We start from the raw sequence: 15,743 nt of genomic DNA on the forward strand, positions 1-15,743 counted from the left end.
TATGTATTTCTGAAATAGGAACAAATTAAGGAGTTTAGAAACAGTACATATTTGCACATTTTCGAAATTGGGAATACTCATACTAGCATGAGAATTATCGGTCATTTTTCAAAATGACTTATTTTTTACACAAAGTCTTTCATTTGGAAGGCAGAAATTCATCAAAAATCAATAGGTAATAACAGTTGCTTTACAAATCTGAATTACCCCAAGTCTCCCAATAAAAATGGTACCTCACTTGTGTGGGTAGGCATAGTGCTCACATAAGGAAATGGCTCAAAACCCATGGTGAACACAACACATTTTCACAATGAAAATTTACCCTTTTTTTGCGAAGTGTCTAGCTGTAGTTTTTGAACACTAGCTTTTCCAGCACCTAGTGAAATGTTGCAAACCTATACATTTTTGAAAACTAGACACCTAGGGGAATCCAGGATGGGGTGACTTGACTGCCTCCCACCAGGTTCTGTTACCCAAAATCCCTTGCAAACCTAAAAAATTGTCCAAAAAATCACATTTTACCCACTTTTCTGTGGTGGAAAGTTCTGGAATCTGTGTGGATCCACAAATTTCCACCCACCTCGCATTCCTCAAAGTCTAACGAGATAAATGGTACCTCACTTGTGCGGGTCGGCCTAGTGCCCGCGACAGGAAACGGCGCAAAACGCAACGTGGTCACACCTCAATTGCGCAGTGAAAAAATAACCCTTTTTTGGCAAAGTGCCTAGCTGTAGTTTTTGAACCCTAGCTCTGTGGGCACCTTGGGAAACCTAGCAAACCTGTACATTTTTGAAAACTAGGCACCCAGGGGAATTCAGGATGGGGTGACTTGACTGCCTCCCACCAGGGTCTGTTACCCAGAATCCCTTGCAAACCTAAAAAATGTCCAAAAAAACACATTTTCCCCACATTTCTGTGGTGGAAAGTTCTGGAATCTGCGTTTATCCACAAATTTCCACCTACCCCGCGTTCCCCAAAGTCTTACGAGAAAAATTGCCATCACTGTCTGCTGCAGGATGACCTTCAGACTCCACACCCACACTCAGGAGGCAGGCCACGACCCCGACCCCAAACCAACCTTGTACCACTGCCATCCAAGACCCCATTGGGCCATCTCCATGCATCCAACCTTGCTCTGGCCACCATTCTTCACATCCACCGAACTCCAGCATGCAGGACATAGTTCTCCCACCTGGCCAAACATACCTGGGACTCCCTCCCCATGAAACTTTACATGAGCCATGATCTCTGCGCCTTCATGATACTCTTCCACAGAGGTCTGTCCGCACAGTATTGCAAGCCCCCCCTCAGCAGGTTGAGCCCATCACGGGTGAATATTGTGCTCCATGTCTTTATGGAATGATACATTGTGACCCATGTGTGTCCTGTGCCAGACTCAGATCCCAGGGTATGGATGGGTGGAGTTATTTCAACACTCAGGCATAGTTTGACATTTACACACACAGATGTTGTAGACTAATGCAAACTCACTGCAACATCTCATGACTTAAATAAGAATTTATTTGCGGTGGGGTAAGTATTTTGTTGGATAAAATGAGGTGCTCGCCGGGTGCCTAGAATCCAAAGTTCACAGGGGGAGATGGGATCCTTTGCATTGGAAGTCATCAGAGTCCAGACCACAGTGTTGGTCATCATTGGTCAGACTGTGACCAGCAAGTTCATGTGGCAGAGAATTTCATTTAATGAGGTGCTGCTGTTGCGCCAGAGGGCCAGGTGCCAGGCCAGGTGACCTGGGAGATGTGGATGGTCCGCTGACTCTCACGGTCTTTTCCGTGGACGACCCACCTTCCTGGGGGGACCCTCAGATGCAGGCCTTGACGATGCTTGTGATGCTCCGTCGGACGAATCCTCCTCCCCCCTCCCTGTGGCTGGTGGTGGTCTTCGCCTGGTGGCACAGGGAGGGTTGCCCATGTTGTCGGCGATCCGACGGAGTGACCAGCTCATGTCCGTTTGCACCGCCAGGAGCTCAGCCAGTCTTGCCTCCATCCGTCCTTGGTGTTGTTGTTGACTGGCATGTTGCTCGGCCTGCAGGTTCTTCATCTCGTTGAGGGTCTCCACTACCTGGCTGATGCCCCTGGTGTCACGCCGGTATGTGTCCAGGATGTGGCATATGTGCAACATACCGGTTCCCTCAGCTGGCTGGTCAGGTTCTCGCCTCCGCCTGCCTCCACTCCCACCACCCCTGCCCACACGAGCCGGGCCTGCCGTTGTGGGCACATCAGGTCTACGGGACCCCTGAGGGATGGCATTTGCAGGGTTGTCTGCCTCCTCCTGGGTGCCCGGAGAACCTTGTCCCTCCTGGTCAGACAGGCTCTGTTGTTCAGTGCGAGCAGGGCTCCTGGGTGTTTCCTGGAATGTGGCGGGAATGGGGGTGGTGGTTGGCAAAGATGTACCTGAAACAGGTGCTGCAGGGGCTTGGGCACCAGAGGGGCCAGGTTGGTCGGGGTCATCCACGGAGTGGTGAGGGTCGTCGCTGCCGGTGGGATCATCTTCACGCCGAGCCTGGGACTGTGATTGTTCCCCCCTAGTGTTGGGGGGAGATCCATGACGTTGCCCTGTGTGTGAGAGAGAGACAATGTTAATGGTGTTTCATGCAACATCCATGTTTCATACATATTCAAGTTGCCACAGTTCCTCTAGGTAGTTGGATATGGCTAGCATTCCTCTCAAAGTACACTTGTGGATGGGTATGTTGCGGTGGACAGATTGATATGTTCTCCTGAGTCTTTGGCCTGTCTAATGACTGCTTGGATGCTAATTTGGCTATGGATTGGTCTGGTTGTGCCACATGTCCATTGTGGGAGTGGCTGAATCCGTTGGCTGCGGCAGGGTTGGGTGCTTGTGTAAGGGGTGGGGGGGGTGTGACCGGGCATGCTGTTGGGTGTAGTGTGATTTGTCATTGGGTCTCCGAGGTGCTGTATCTGTCCCCTCATGGTGCATGCTGGCATGACAGTGAGTGTGAGTTCCTGTGCTCGGTTTGTGGCATGTGGAGTTGGTGTCTGAGTGTACAGTGGTCACAGGAGGGCCTTGTGCTGTCTACAGCGGGGCCAAGTGTCAGCTACCTTGTTAGTACTTGGCCAGTCCCTGTACATTGAGCATGGTGCATGGGTATGTCCCTAGGCCATATGGGCTGAGGGCATTGCTGGCTGCTTCAGAGTTGCACAATGTGTTTGGTGAGCCCCACCCTCCCAGCATCGCGGACATCCAGTCTTGGGTTTGTGTTTCATTTAGCCTATGACTTGGCATGGCCTTGCTTGGTGAATGGGGCATGGACCCGTTAGTGGCATGTGCGTTGTTTTTGAGTGTGGTTGTGTCCGGTGAGGGCTTTGGGGTAGTTGCATGCATTAGCTGTGGTTAGGGTGTGGATGCCGTTCCCTCCATGTTACGTGAGTTGTTTGTGTACTCACCAGGCTCTGCGACTCCTTGAAGTCCGTGTACTCCCACCGGCGGAAGCGTGGCCATCACCTTCTCCTCCCAGGGATAGTAATGTACCGGTCTGCGGGGCAGCCCACCTCCAGTGATGTTACTCTGGGCATATTGTTCTTTCATCTTGCGCTTGACTGCCCTGCGCAGATCGTACCACCTGGCTTGGCATTCATGCCTGGTCCTTCTGATGGGCGCAACAGCATTGACCCGATTGACGATCCTCTGCCACATGGCTGATTTCTCAGCTATGCTGGTCTGTCTGACCAATGTTCCAAAGAGCTGTGGCTCGACTCTGATGACTTTGTTGACAAGGATGTCCAGCTCCTCCCTTGTGAACTTTGGATTCTTGTCTGTAGGCATGGTGTGGGGTGTGGGTGTGGATGGTTGTGGGTGTGTGGGTGTGGATGTGATGGTGTGGGTGTGAATGTAAAGAGGGGGTGTTTGTGAAGGTGGTTGTGTGAAGGTGTGTGAGTTTGAGGTGTGGTTAAGGTGTGTGAAAGGTGCAGTTGTTTGTCTGTGGGGTCTGGCAGCAGTGGGTCTGTTGCAAAGGCTCATGGTTTGTGTGTGTGGGCCCTTTTTATTGGTCCATTTGTGGGTGTGGCTGGGTTTGAACTTTTGGTGGGTGTGTTATAAGAGGTGGTTGTGGCTTTGGCCTCTGTTTGCCTGTTTGGATGTGCCAGGTCAGTGTTTTCGATGTATTTTATCCTGTGGACGTGTTTTGTGGTGTTGTGCATGTCTAATTGACCCTCCTTGTGCTGTTTGACAGTATCCTGGTTCAGTACGAGTCGTTTTCGCGTATGTAAGGTACGTACATACGCTATGTTGTTGTACAGTGGTCACATATGCAATGGTGTTGTACAAATCGTACATACGCGATGCTGGGTGAGGGTGCTGGTGTACAAGCCTGGGGTAGGGTGCGTAGAGGCACGGGGCTGGTGTACGGTGTTGGGGTACATTGCGTAGAGGCACGAGGCTGGCGTACGGTGTTGGGGTACGGTGCATAAGGGCACAGGCATGGTGTACGGGCCTGGGGTAAGGTGCGGACAGGCACGGCCATGGTATACGGGCATGGGGTACGGTGCGTACAGGCACGGTGCTGGGGTACGGTGTTGGGGTACGGTGTGTACGGGCATGGTGTACGGGTCTGGGGTTCGGTGCGTACAGGCACGGCCATGGTGTACGGGCAGGGGGTACAGTGCGTACAGGCACGGGGCTGGGGTACGGTGTTGGGGTACGTTGCGTACAGACACGGGGCTGGGGAATGGTGTTGGGGTCCGGTGCGTACAGGCACGGGCATGGTGTATGGGCCAGGGGTACGGTGCGTACAGGCATGGGCATGGTGTACGGTCCTGGGGTATGGTGTGTACAGGCACGGGCCTGGGGTACAGTGTTGGGGTACGGGGCATACAGGCACGGGGCTGGTGTACGGTGTTGGGGTACGGTGCGTACAGGTACGGGGCTGTGGTACGGAGGTGGGGTACGGCGCGTCAACGTAGGGGGCTGGGGTACAGTGGGGACATGGGTGTACGGTGCGGACATACGGGGGTATTGTGCTGACATATGCGGGGGGGAGCTGTGCGACTCGTACGCGGGCACAAGTTTAGCGGTGTACATGTGTGGTTCAGCGTTCGCTCCGTACGGGCCATTTTACATGCGGTTGTATATTCGTAAGGACGGGACGGATCGTACTTGCGCGCTTGGACTTAATTTTTATGAATTGTATGTAAAAATGTACGGGGACGTGTCGGGGACTTTTCCCGATACGAGGACGTGTCGGGGAATTTTCCCGATACGATTTGTATGTATTTTTCACATACGAATCGTACTTGTCCGTTTGTACGGGACTTGTACGACTCGTACGTAAAAAAATACGGAAACGAATCGTACGGGGAATATTTTTAACGGATCTTAATCGGCACCTTAGTAAAATTAATCACAAATACAGTTTAATTAATGTTTTTATTTTTAAATGTTGAATATTTTTTAAAAAAATTAACTGTTATTTGTTAAATTAATTAAAAATTTAATTATTAATTGTGTATAATTTTTAAGACACATACACACATATGAACATAATTTAAATGTAAACATGTTGATTCCGATCCTGTAAAACCCGGGTACGAATCGTCGGACGGAGCGTTTTCTCCGTACGACTCGTACCCGGGAACTCCACCGTACAAACAAACAAGTGCGATTCGTACAGATATACCATTTCCGTACGAATCGTAAAAAACACTGTGCGACAAAAAAAATACATACAAGTCTGATCCGGGACAGCACATACGCGACATTCGCACGGAGTCAGGCTTCTTTTTACGTACCAGCAAGTACAATTCGTACCGACAGCACTCCGGACGGCAATATTTTTACGGGACCCAAAAAGTGCCGGAAAGCTAAGTAAGCTGCGATGCATGTGGAAAAGGGGGCCCGGTACGTGCCGTACCCCCAGCCCCCGTATGTATGCGCCGTACCCCCAGCCCCGTATGTATGCGACGTACCCCCAGCCCCCTGTATGTACGCGCCGTACCCCCAGCCCCCCGTGTGTACGCGCCGTACCCCAGCCCCCCGTATGTACACGACGTACCCCCAGCACATACCCCCAGCCCCCCGTATGTACGCGCCATACCCCCAGCCCCCCGTATGTATGTGCCGTACCCCCAGCCCCCGTATGTACGTGATGTACCCCCAGCACATACCCCCAGCCCCCCGTATGTACATGCCGTACCCCCAGCCCCCCGTATGTACGCGACGTACCCCCAGCCCCCCGTATGTACATGACGTACCCCCAGCTGGGGGTACTTCGCGTACATACGGGGGGCTGGGGGTATGGCGCGTACATACGGGGGGCTGGGGGTACGGCGCGTACATACGGGGGGCTGGGGGTATGTGCTGCGGACGTACACGGGAGGGGTGGGAGGCTGGGGGCGGCCGTACGACTCGTACCCCTTGCTCAGGTGTACATACGGGGGGCTGGGGGTATGTGCTGGGGGTACATCGCATACATACGGGGGGCTGGGGGTACGGCACGTACATACGGGGGGCTGGGGGTACGGCACGTACATACGGGGGCTGGGGGTATGTGCTGCGGACGTACGCGGGAGGGGTGGGAGGCTGGGGGCAGCCGTACGACTCGTACCCCTCGTCCAGGTGTACCCTGGCTAGGGGTGGTACACAGTTCGCTCCGTACGGGACATTTTACATACAAATGTGAATTCGGAAGGGTGGTACGCATCGTACTTGTGCGCTCGGACTTCAGCTTTACGATTCGTACATAAAACTGTCCGGAGACGTCTCGTAGACTTTTCCCACGTCCGGGGACGTGTCGTAGACTTTTCCCGAGGGCATTCGTATGTAATTTTCACGTACAAATCGTACTTGCCCGTTTGTACGGGACTTGTACGATTCGTATGTAAAATTATACGGATACGAGTCGTACGGGGATTTTTTTTACCGGATCGGAATCGGCCCCAAATTAATTATTTTAAAATTCTTTTTCTACTGGGTGTTTTATTGCGTCTCTGCTCCCATTATTTTCTATGGGAGTATTTTGCACAAATGTGAGAGGCCTTGTGTGGAGCTAAACTTATTACAAGGCTTGGCTGGAGTTCGTTTGCTACTGTTTTTATGTTTTTTGTACTTTTGAAAGTATCTTTTTTTATTTTTATACAACTGGGTGGAAAGCAGATACCCTACCACATCAAAGGCAACATGAACTTGAGGCTTTATCACATCACTTGATGCAGTATCACTCCCTAATATCTCCAAGTCAGTCGTAAAGGTCCCAATGGTAAAAAGAAACAGATACCTCAGAGAGTAACAGTACATAGTATTATAAATGCAATTTAGATGCAGCCCAGACTCGCCCTGCATACCTGACCACCTTCCTCATCAGAGCATTTCATCCATGACTTGTCTCCAAACTCCCCACACTTTGTTGAATTTCGTAGGACATCCCTGTGCTTTGTACACAATTTTTTTGTAGCTCATACACCAATCCATGTTGGTCTTGCAACTTCTCTTCTTCAGGACCTCACTACTAGGGTGGGTGATAAATTCTGCAAGGCTGGAGAATTTTCAGAGTTTTTCTCACAGCACATTCCACATGGAACGTGGAGTTCAGACAAAACTCTGTCAACTGCAGTGTGGTGGAGGTTTTTCTCAACCGCAGCTCCTCAACTTTAGGTTTTCAAGAGGGTGAGGGAATTTGCATCACCTAGTGAAATTTTGTCAACAGAGGCAGTAGCAACAGGTTCACACTGAGAAAAGTGCCATCCCTCAACAAGCCCACATGAAGCTCACCCTCATTAACTGTAGATCACTCGCTAAACATAAGACAGAAATCTATGACTATCTCACAGACCACCAGCCTGAGGCCCTGTTTCTCACAGAAACCTGGCTCAACCAAGACTCTGCCCCTGACATACTTGAGGCGCTACCTAACAACTATTGCATGCTCAGACAAGAACGCACCCTAAAACGCGGAGGCGTAATAGCTATAATTTTCCATCCATCCATCAAGTGCACGCTCGATAAAGCTCTACTAGGCAACGCGGAGGCAGCCCTCTTTAGCTTAACACGTTGACCGCGGCAGATTCCGCAGTGCGGGTGTTTGATTGCGCTGCCGGAAACGCTCGGCCAACGGATGTGTGCAGCACTATGGAGGTAGTGCTCGCGACGGCCGTTCCCCGACGGGCGCATGGAAAGGGTTAAGCAGAGCCAAAGGGACCATAACGAATGGTCTCCTAATCTATCGCCCACCAGAACCACCAAATGATTTCATAAATAATCTTATGAATCTGGTAACCCAGTTGGTGCTGAAATACAATAATCTCATAGTTCTTGGTGATCTCAATCTCCACATTGATGACCACCTCAAAACCGAGGCACAAACCTTATGCAAGGAACTTACCAGTATACAGCTCGAACTCAAATCTGCGGAGCCAACACACCACGCAGGCCACCTGCTTGACCCTATTTTCTCGAACCACATGGAGCTTGTAGTAAAACAACATGTCCCTGTCCCATGGTCCGATTATCACCTCATTGAGTTCTGTATACCTTTACCTAAACAACGCCCTATGGAAAACGCTGAACCCACTTGCCCATGCAGAAACTGGTTCAAGTTTAACCACGAGAGTTTCTCCAAAGCACTTCAGAAAACACCACCGCTATTGCATAATGACGCCGATTCGGCAAATACTGCAATTAACAAATGGATAACAGGGGCGCTCGATGATGCAGCCCTATGGACCACTAAGACTCCTAAGAGAGGGTCTAAATCAGCACCCTGGTTTAACGAGGAGCTTAGAACCACCAAACAGGGTTGCAAGCACCTAGAACGGAAATGGAGAATTGATTTCTCCAAAGAAGTGAAAGAAGCTTACAAAACAGCTCAGAACAAATACCATTCCCTCCTCAAAAAGAGGTGCTCCATGTACTACAGAGAGAGAATTGACATGGCAAAAAACTCCTCCATGGAATTATACGCCACGCTTCAAGAGCTCTCATCCCTGGAGAGAAGACTCACGACACCTCACAGCTCTGTTGAGAGATGCAACGTTATTGCAGACTACTTCCACCAAAAAATATTCACTACATATAACACCTTCCCTGAGGAACCCGCAAGGACCTTAATGAAACTAATGAGGAAGCTACTGAGACAAGCGCGCCGTTCTTACTCGAGTTTTTCACCCCCCGATACTGGCGCTCAAGGAAACGGCCTTTCAAATAAAAATGGGAAAAACGGAATGCAAATGAAAGCGTCTGGGTTTTTCTCTGCAAATGGTATCAAAAAAGGGTTTATGGGGCTGAAATCACCATTTTCACAGCTTTTAAGGAATGACAGACTTTTGTCAGAAAACCAACATTTTTTACACAGTTTTGGCATTTATCTGGGACATAGCCTTTTTTTTGCTATTTTTTTGCTTTGAACCTCCTTCTAGCTAATGGTAGAAATGGGACTGAAAGCAATAATGGATCCTCCAAAGCTATACATTTTTGAAAAGTAGACAATTCAGCAAGGGGTCATTTGTGTAATTCCATCAAGGTTTCTTTATAGAAACTAACAGTTAAATATAGGAAAAAATGAAAATTAGCTGAAAAAAACAGCCTTTTGTGTCAACATTTTTACCTGTAACTTCTTCTAATTATGACAGCTCTTTGAAAGCAATATACCGTTACATCTGGTGGACCTTCCTAGTTGTGGGGATATATAGGACTTGTAGGTTCACCAAGAACCCGACGATCCCAGAGTCAAAAACTGAGCAGCAATTTGCAATGGTTTTTTATTATGTTTCGGGTATATAGCAATTATTGTGGGAAAATGTATACATGGAAAAATTGATATGAAAGACACCTATGTATTTCTGAAATAGGAACGAATTAAGGAGTTTAGAAACAGTACATATTTGCACATTTTCGAAATTGGGAATACTCATACTAGCATGAGAATTATCGGTCATTTTTCAAAGTCTTTCATTTGGAAGGCATAAATGCATCAAAAATCAATAGGTAATAACAGTTGCTTTACAAATCTGAATTACCCCAAGTCTCCCAATAAAAATGGTACCTCACTTGTGTGGGTAGGCATAGTGCTCACATAAGGAAATGGCTCAAAACCCATGGTGAACACAACACATTTTCACAATGAAAATTTACCCTTTTTTTGCGAAGTGTCTAGCTGTAGTTTTTGAACACTAGCTTTGCCAGCACCTAGTGAAATGTTGCAAACCTATACATTTTGTAAAACTAGACACCCAGGGGAATCCAGGATGGGGTGACTTGACTGCCTCCCACCAGGTTCTGTTACCCAAAATCCCTTGCAAACCTAAAAAATTGTCCAAAAAAACACATTTTACCCACATTTCTGTGGTGGAAAGTTCTGGAATCTGCGTGGATCCACAAATTTCCACCCACCTGCGTTCCTCAAAGTCTAACGAGATAAATGGTACTTCACTTGTGCGGGTCGGCCTAGTGCCTGCGACAGGAAACGGCACAAACGCAACGTGGTCACACCTCAATTTCGCAGTGAAAAAATAACCCTTTTTTGGCAAAGTGCCTAGCTGTAGTTTTTGAACCCTAGCTCTGTGGGCACCTTGGGAAACCTAGCAAACCTGTACATTTTTTAAAACTAGGCACCCAGGGGAATTTAGGATGGGGTGACTTGACTGCCTCCCACCAGGGTCTGTTACCCAGAATCCCTTGCAAACCTAAAAAATGTCCAAAAAATCACATTTACCCCACATTTCTGTGGTGGAAAGTTCTGGAATCTGCGTTTATCCACAAATTTCCACCTACCCCACGTTCCCCAAAGTCTTACGAGAAAAATGGTAACTCACTTGTGCAGGTCGGCCTAGTGCCCGCGACAGGAAACGGCGCAAAATGCAACGCGGTCACACCTCAATTTCGCAGTGAAAAATGACCCTTTTTTGGCAAAGTGCCTAGCTGTAGTTGTTTAACCCTAGCTCTGCGGGAACCTTTTGAAACCTAGCAAACCTATACATTTTTGAAAACTAGACACCCAGGGGAATCCAGGATGGGGTGACTTGACTGCCTCCCACCAGGGTCTGTTACCCAGAATCCCTTGCAAACCTAAACAATTGTCAAAAAAAACACATTTTCCCCACATTTCTGTAGTGGAAAGTTCCGGAATCTGTGTGGATCCACAAATTTCCACACACCCCGCATTCCCAAAAGTCTTATGAGAAAAACGGTACCTCACTTGTGCGGGTCAGCCTAGTGCCCGCGACAAGAAACGGCGCAAAACGCAACGTGGTCACACCTCAATGTCGCAGTGAAAAATTACCGTTTTTTGGCAAAGTTCCGAGCTCTAGTTTTTGAACCCTAGCTCTGTGGGCACCTTGGGAACCCTAGCAAACGTATACATTTCTGAAAGCTAGATACCCGGGGGCTTCCTGGGGGGTATGGCTTATGTGGATCCCCCAATGTTTCCTTACCCAGAAACCCCTGCAAACCTCAATTTTATCTGACAAAATCACTTTTTTCACACATTTTTGTGTGGGAAAGTTGTGGCATCACCGGGCTCACTCAAATTTCTTACCATCCAGCGTTCCCCCGGGTCTCCCGGTAAAAATGGTCCCTCACTTGTGGGGAAGGCCCAAGTACCCGCGACAGGCAAGGGCCCAAAATGTAGTGTCTAGTTTTCAGAAATGTGTGGGTTTGGTAGGTTTCCCTAGATGGCCACCGAGCACGGGGCCAAAAACTCAAGTAAACCCCCTTGCAAAACCTGGTGGTTTAGAGATAGGCAATTTTGATGTTGCCTCACTACGTTCTGAGCCCTTGCCTTTTGCGGCAACTTGGGTCTCCCACACAAGTGAGGCACCATTTTTACAGGGAGACCAGGGGGAACGCTGGGTGGTGGGAAATTTGAGTGAGCCCGGTGATGCCACAACTTTCCCACAAAAAAATGTGTGAAAAAAGTGATTTTTTTCAGCTAAAATTGAGGTTTGCAGGGGATTCTGGGTACGGAAACATTGGGGGATCCACGCAAACCTTACCTCCCTGGAAGCCCCCGGTGTCTACTTTTCAAAAATGTGTGGGTTTGGTAGGTTTCCCTAGATGGCCACCAAGCACGGGGCCAAAAACACAGTTGACCCCCTTGTAAAACCAAATCGTTTTGACATAATTAGTTGTTTGTTTCTACAGCGTGAGAATTTCGGCACAATATTGCAAGGAAAATGTGACAGACATTTTGAGGTTTGCAGGACATTGTGGATAAAATACATTTTTGGAATTCACAAGAGAGACATCACCGTGAACTCCCATGTGTTTACGACAATATCTACAGTTGGTGGGTTATTCTTACATGGAATGTACACCTTGGCAGAGAAAATAAAAAGACAAAGATTCCTGCATAGCCATCTATTCCTCAAACACACACACATACTGGTTGGATTTGGCACGATGGCGAGTGATAGTTCAGTATATTAAATTTCATTAACAAGAGATTTCACAAAAATGAAATGCACTGTCAATAATTAAATGGACAAAAAACTGAACCAGTGACTCGCAGCTCGTGAGCTGTAAAGCCACGGCAAGGCACCAACCACTTTACAGGCCATTCACACACCTTTCATACTAGATACACACAAGACCATTCACACCACCAGGCACAAAAACAACACATTACAACATTCACAAAAAGGGACAAGGTACACCCTGCTTCAGAAAGACAAATATTACTGCACAGCCATCTAATTCTCAAGCACACACACATACTGGTTGGATTTGGCACGAGGGTGAGTGATGGTTCAGTATATACCATTGTATAAGCAAGTGATTTCACAAAAATGAAATGCACTGTTAATAATTGAAAGGGCGAGAAACTGAACCCTTGACTCACAGCTCGTGAGCTGTAAAGCCACGACAAGGCACCAACCTCTTTACAGGCCATTCATACACCTTTCATATGTGTGACACATACAAAACCATTCACTCCGTCACCGCGGGCACATCACAATACAAAACTCACACCAGAAGACAGCGCATTCAAGGGCCCATCACTTTCACACGCCCAAATTCCTGACACAGCAACCACACAAGCTGATGGATTGTGTGGAGTGGCACTCAGCTAGCAGTGTATGTAGTGACCAGCATCAAGTCACTACTCACACACCGCCAGCCCGAGCGCCAGTCCACACACACCGCTAGCCGAGCGCCAGTCCACGCACACCGCTAGTCCAACACCAGTCACGCACACTGTCAGCCAATCACCAATCCACGCACACCACCAGCCAATTGCCAATCCATGTGCACCGCCAGCCAACCGCCAGTTCACGCACACCACCAGCCAAGCACCAGTCCATGCACACCGCCAGCCAAGCACCAGTCCACACACACCGCCAGTCAAGCGCCAGTCCACGCACACCGCCAGCCAAGCGCCAGTCCACGCACACCATCAGCCAAGCGCCAGCCTACACACACCACCATCACATTTAGGATTTTTTTTAGACAAAAAAAAACACAAAGAAATTGAAAATAGATACAAATCTACCAACACAAAATCTGAAAATAAATACATTGCACTAATACCAACCTTGAAACAGAATCACATTTTTTAAGCAATACAGACCAGGCAGTTCACTTTACCACTCATGTATAATCCCAAAAATTATTTTGCGTGGGGTTCGCTCTAAAACAAGCAGGGACACACAGCCCATGGTTAGAAGGACACTCGGGGCAGTACATACGACTCTCCTTCTGCGTACCTCTTCGCCAACAGACTCTACATCTCCTAGTGGGAAAGTCTTTTGAGGATGTGGGAGGAATGAAATTAGGAAAGTGGCGATCTTTCAATCGAGCCACATCCTCCACGACTCCAACTCTAGGAACACTTGCCTGTTTCACAACAACAAGGCTGCCTATCACAGATTGCTGAAACTGAACAAAAGTCAACTTTGATGCAGGAGAACACTCCTTGAACACAACAAAAGCATTGAAAGTTGCTAAATTAAAGAGATGAATGGCCAACTTCTTATACCAAACGTAAGCCTTACGAATAGCAGTGTAAGGTTCCAACCTCTGATCTACTCTATCAACACCACCCATGTGCTTATTGTAGTCTAAAATGCACACAGGTTTGCGCACTTCAGAAATCTGACCCCAAACAGCCACAGGTGAAGTACTCTCATCATGGATGGTAGTCAGCATGTACACAACCCTCCTGTCCACAAATTTAACAGCTAGTAGTTCATCACTACGCAAGGAACTGCACTGTCCCCTCTGAAGTTTTCGGCAAACAAGCTGTTTTGGATAACCTTTATGGTTAGAGCGGATTGTGACACAAGCAAAAGTGTCCACTTTGAACAATTCCTTAAACAATTGCACAGCAGTGTAGAAGTTATCAAGGTACAAATGGTGGCCTTTGTTAAACAGTCCTCTAGAAAGATCCCACACAATTTTCTAAAAAACTCCAAAAGTGGACGGACAACCAGGGGGGTCAACAGTGGAATCCCTACCAGTGTACACACGGAAATTAAAAACATATCCTGCCTACTCTCAGACAACATATACAGCTTAATTCCATAGCGTGCCCTCTTGCTAGGGATGTACTGCCTAAAAAAAAAACGGCCCTTGAACAAGACCAAAGACTCATCAATAGATATTTCTTTCCCTGGAGTATAGATCTCTGAAAATCGATCTACAAAGTGATCAAACACAGGCCGAATCTTAAAAGGGCGGTCACAGTCAGGGTGATCTCGTGGCAACACCAAAGAATTATCAACAAAATGCAGCATCCGTAGCAAAAGCAAATACCGATCACAAGTCATAACTGCAGGAAATATGGCCGTTGCCATCAACGGACTGGTAGACCAATATGAAGCCATGGACGGCTTCCTTATCAAACCCATCAATAAAGTCAAACCGAAAAACTTCTTCATTTCTTCCAAATTTGTCGGATTTCACACCGTAGCTGTAGAGTGGGGCCTAAGTTTGTCACTGGTGTCCCTCAAAAACTGTTCAGCATACAAATTAGTCTGCTCAACAATTTCACCCCAAAATACATCATCCATAAACAACTGAAAAAACTGTATAGGTAAAGAATGTTCACAATCCACTCTACACCCTGCAACACCACTAAAGGCAGGCAACACCGGCTGCACCATGTTTGGATCAACCCAGAGTCCAGCACTTCCAGTAGGAAGCCTAGCAGCCTCAGCCTGTGATCCAGATGCCTCTTGCACCATCGGCACAGCAGTATCCTCCTCTAAAACAGGCACTTCATCTGCACTGAGAGTAGCTTCATCTGCACTGATAGTACCTTCATCATCCGATGATTCCATGTGGAGAGAAAACTCACTGCCTGAATCTTCCCCTCCCTCCTCTCCCTCAGACGCACTGTCAGTCTCATAATCCTGCTCAGAGGAAGATTCAAGAAGCATACCAACCACCTGCTGAGCAGTCATTCTACGGCTAGCTATACTGCTTACTAATAAAAGTAACTTTTCAAACAAGTCAACAACAACAAACACTTTGTAAAATAAGTATTAAACAAAATGCACCTTTATCAGAAATACCTATATACTCCAAAACAATACCATTCACTTGCCAGAAGCAGATAAATTCACCACCACCTACTCTGCTCAGACACAGCATGGATCAACAATATCCCACTAAAAAAGAAAGAGAAAAGAAAATTACAGATAAGACAATGTAAAACACATCGCAAAGAATTCCATGTACAAAACACTAGCTAAATAAGCTGCCATTATGACACCACTTACAAAAAAAATCATTCATATATGACACAAATACTAATTTGGAGAATATACAACAAA

The 15,743-nt window shown here is 47.7% G+C and overlaps 1 protein-coding gene across 1 annotated transcript in view; it reads left to right on the top strand.

The window, feature by feature from the left end:
- Positions 1 to 15,743, top strand: part of LOC146788760 (vomeronasal type-2 receptor 26-like) — a 365,519-nt gene that overhangs the window by 256,217 nt on the left and 93,559 nt on the right. The gene's annotated exons all lie outside the window — the stretch shown is intronic.

This window comes from Triturus cristatus, chromosome 10 (assembly GCF_964204655.1).
Source record: "Triturus cristatus chromosome 10, aTriCri1.1, whole genome shotgun sequence".
In the NCBI taxonomy this organism is placed as follows: domain Eukaryota; kingdom Metazoa; phylum Chordata; class Amphibia; order Caudata; family Salamandridae; genus Triturus; species Triturus cristatus.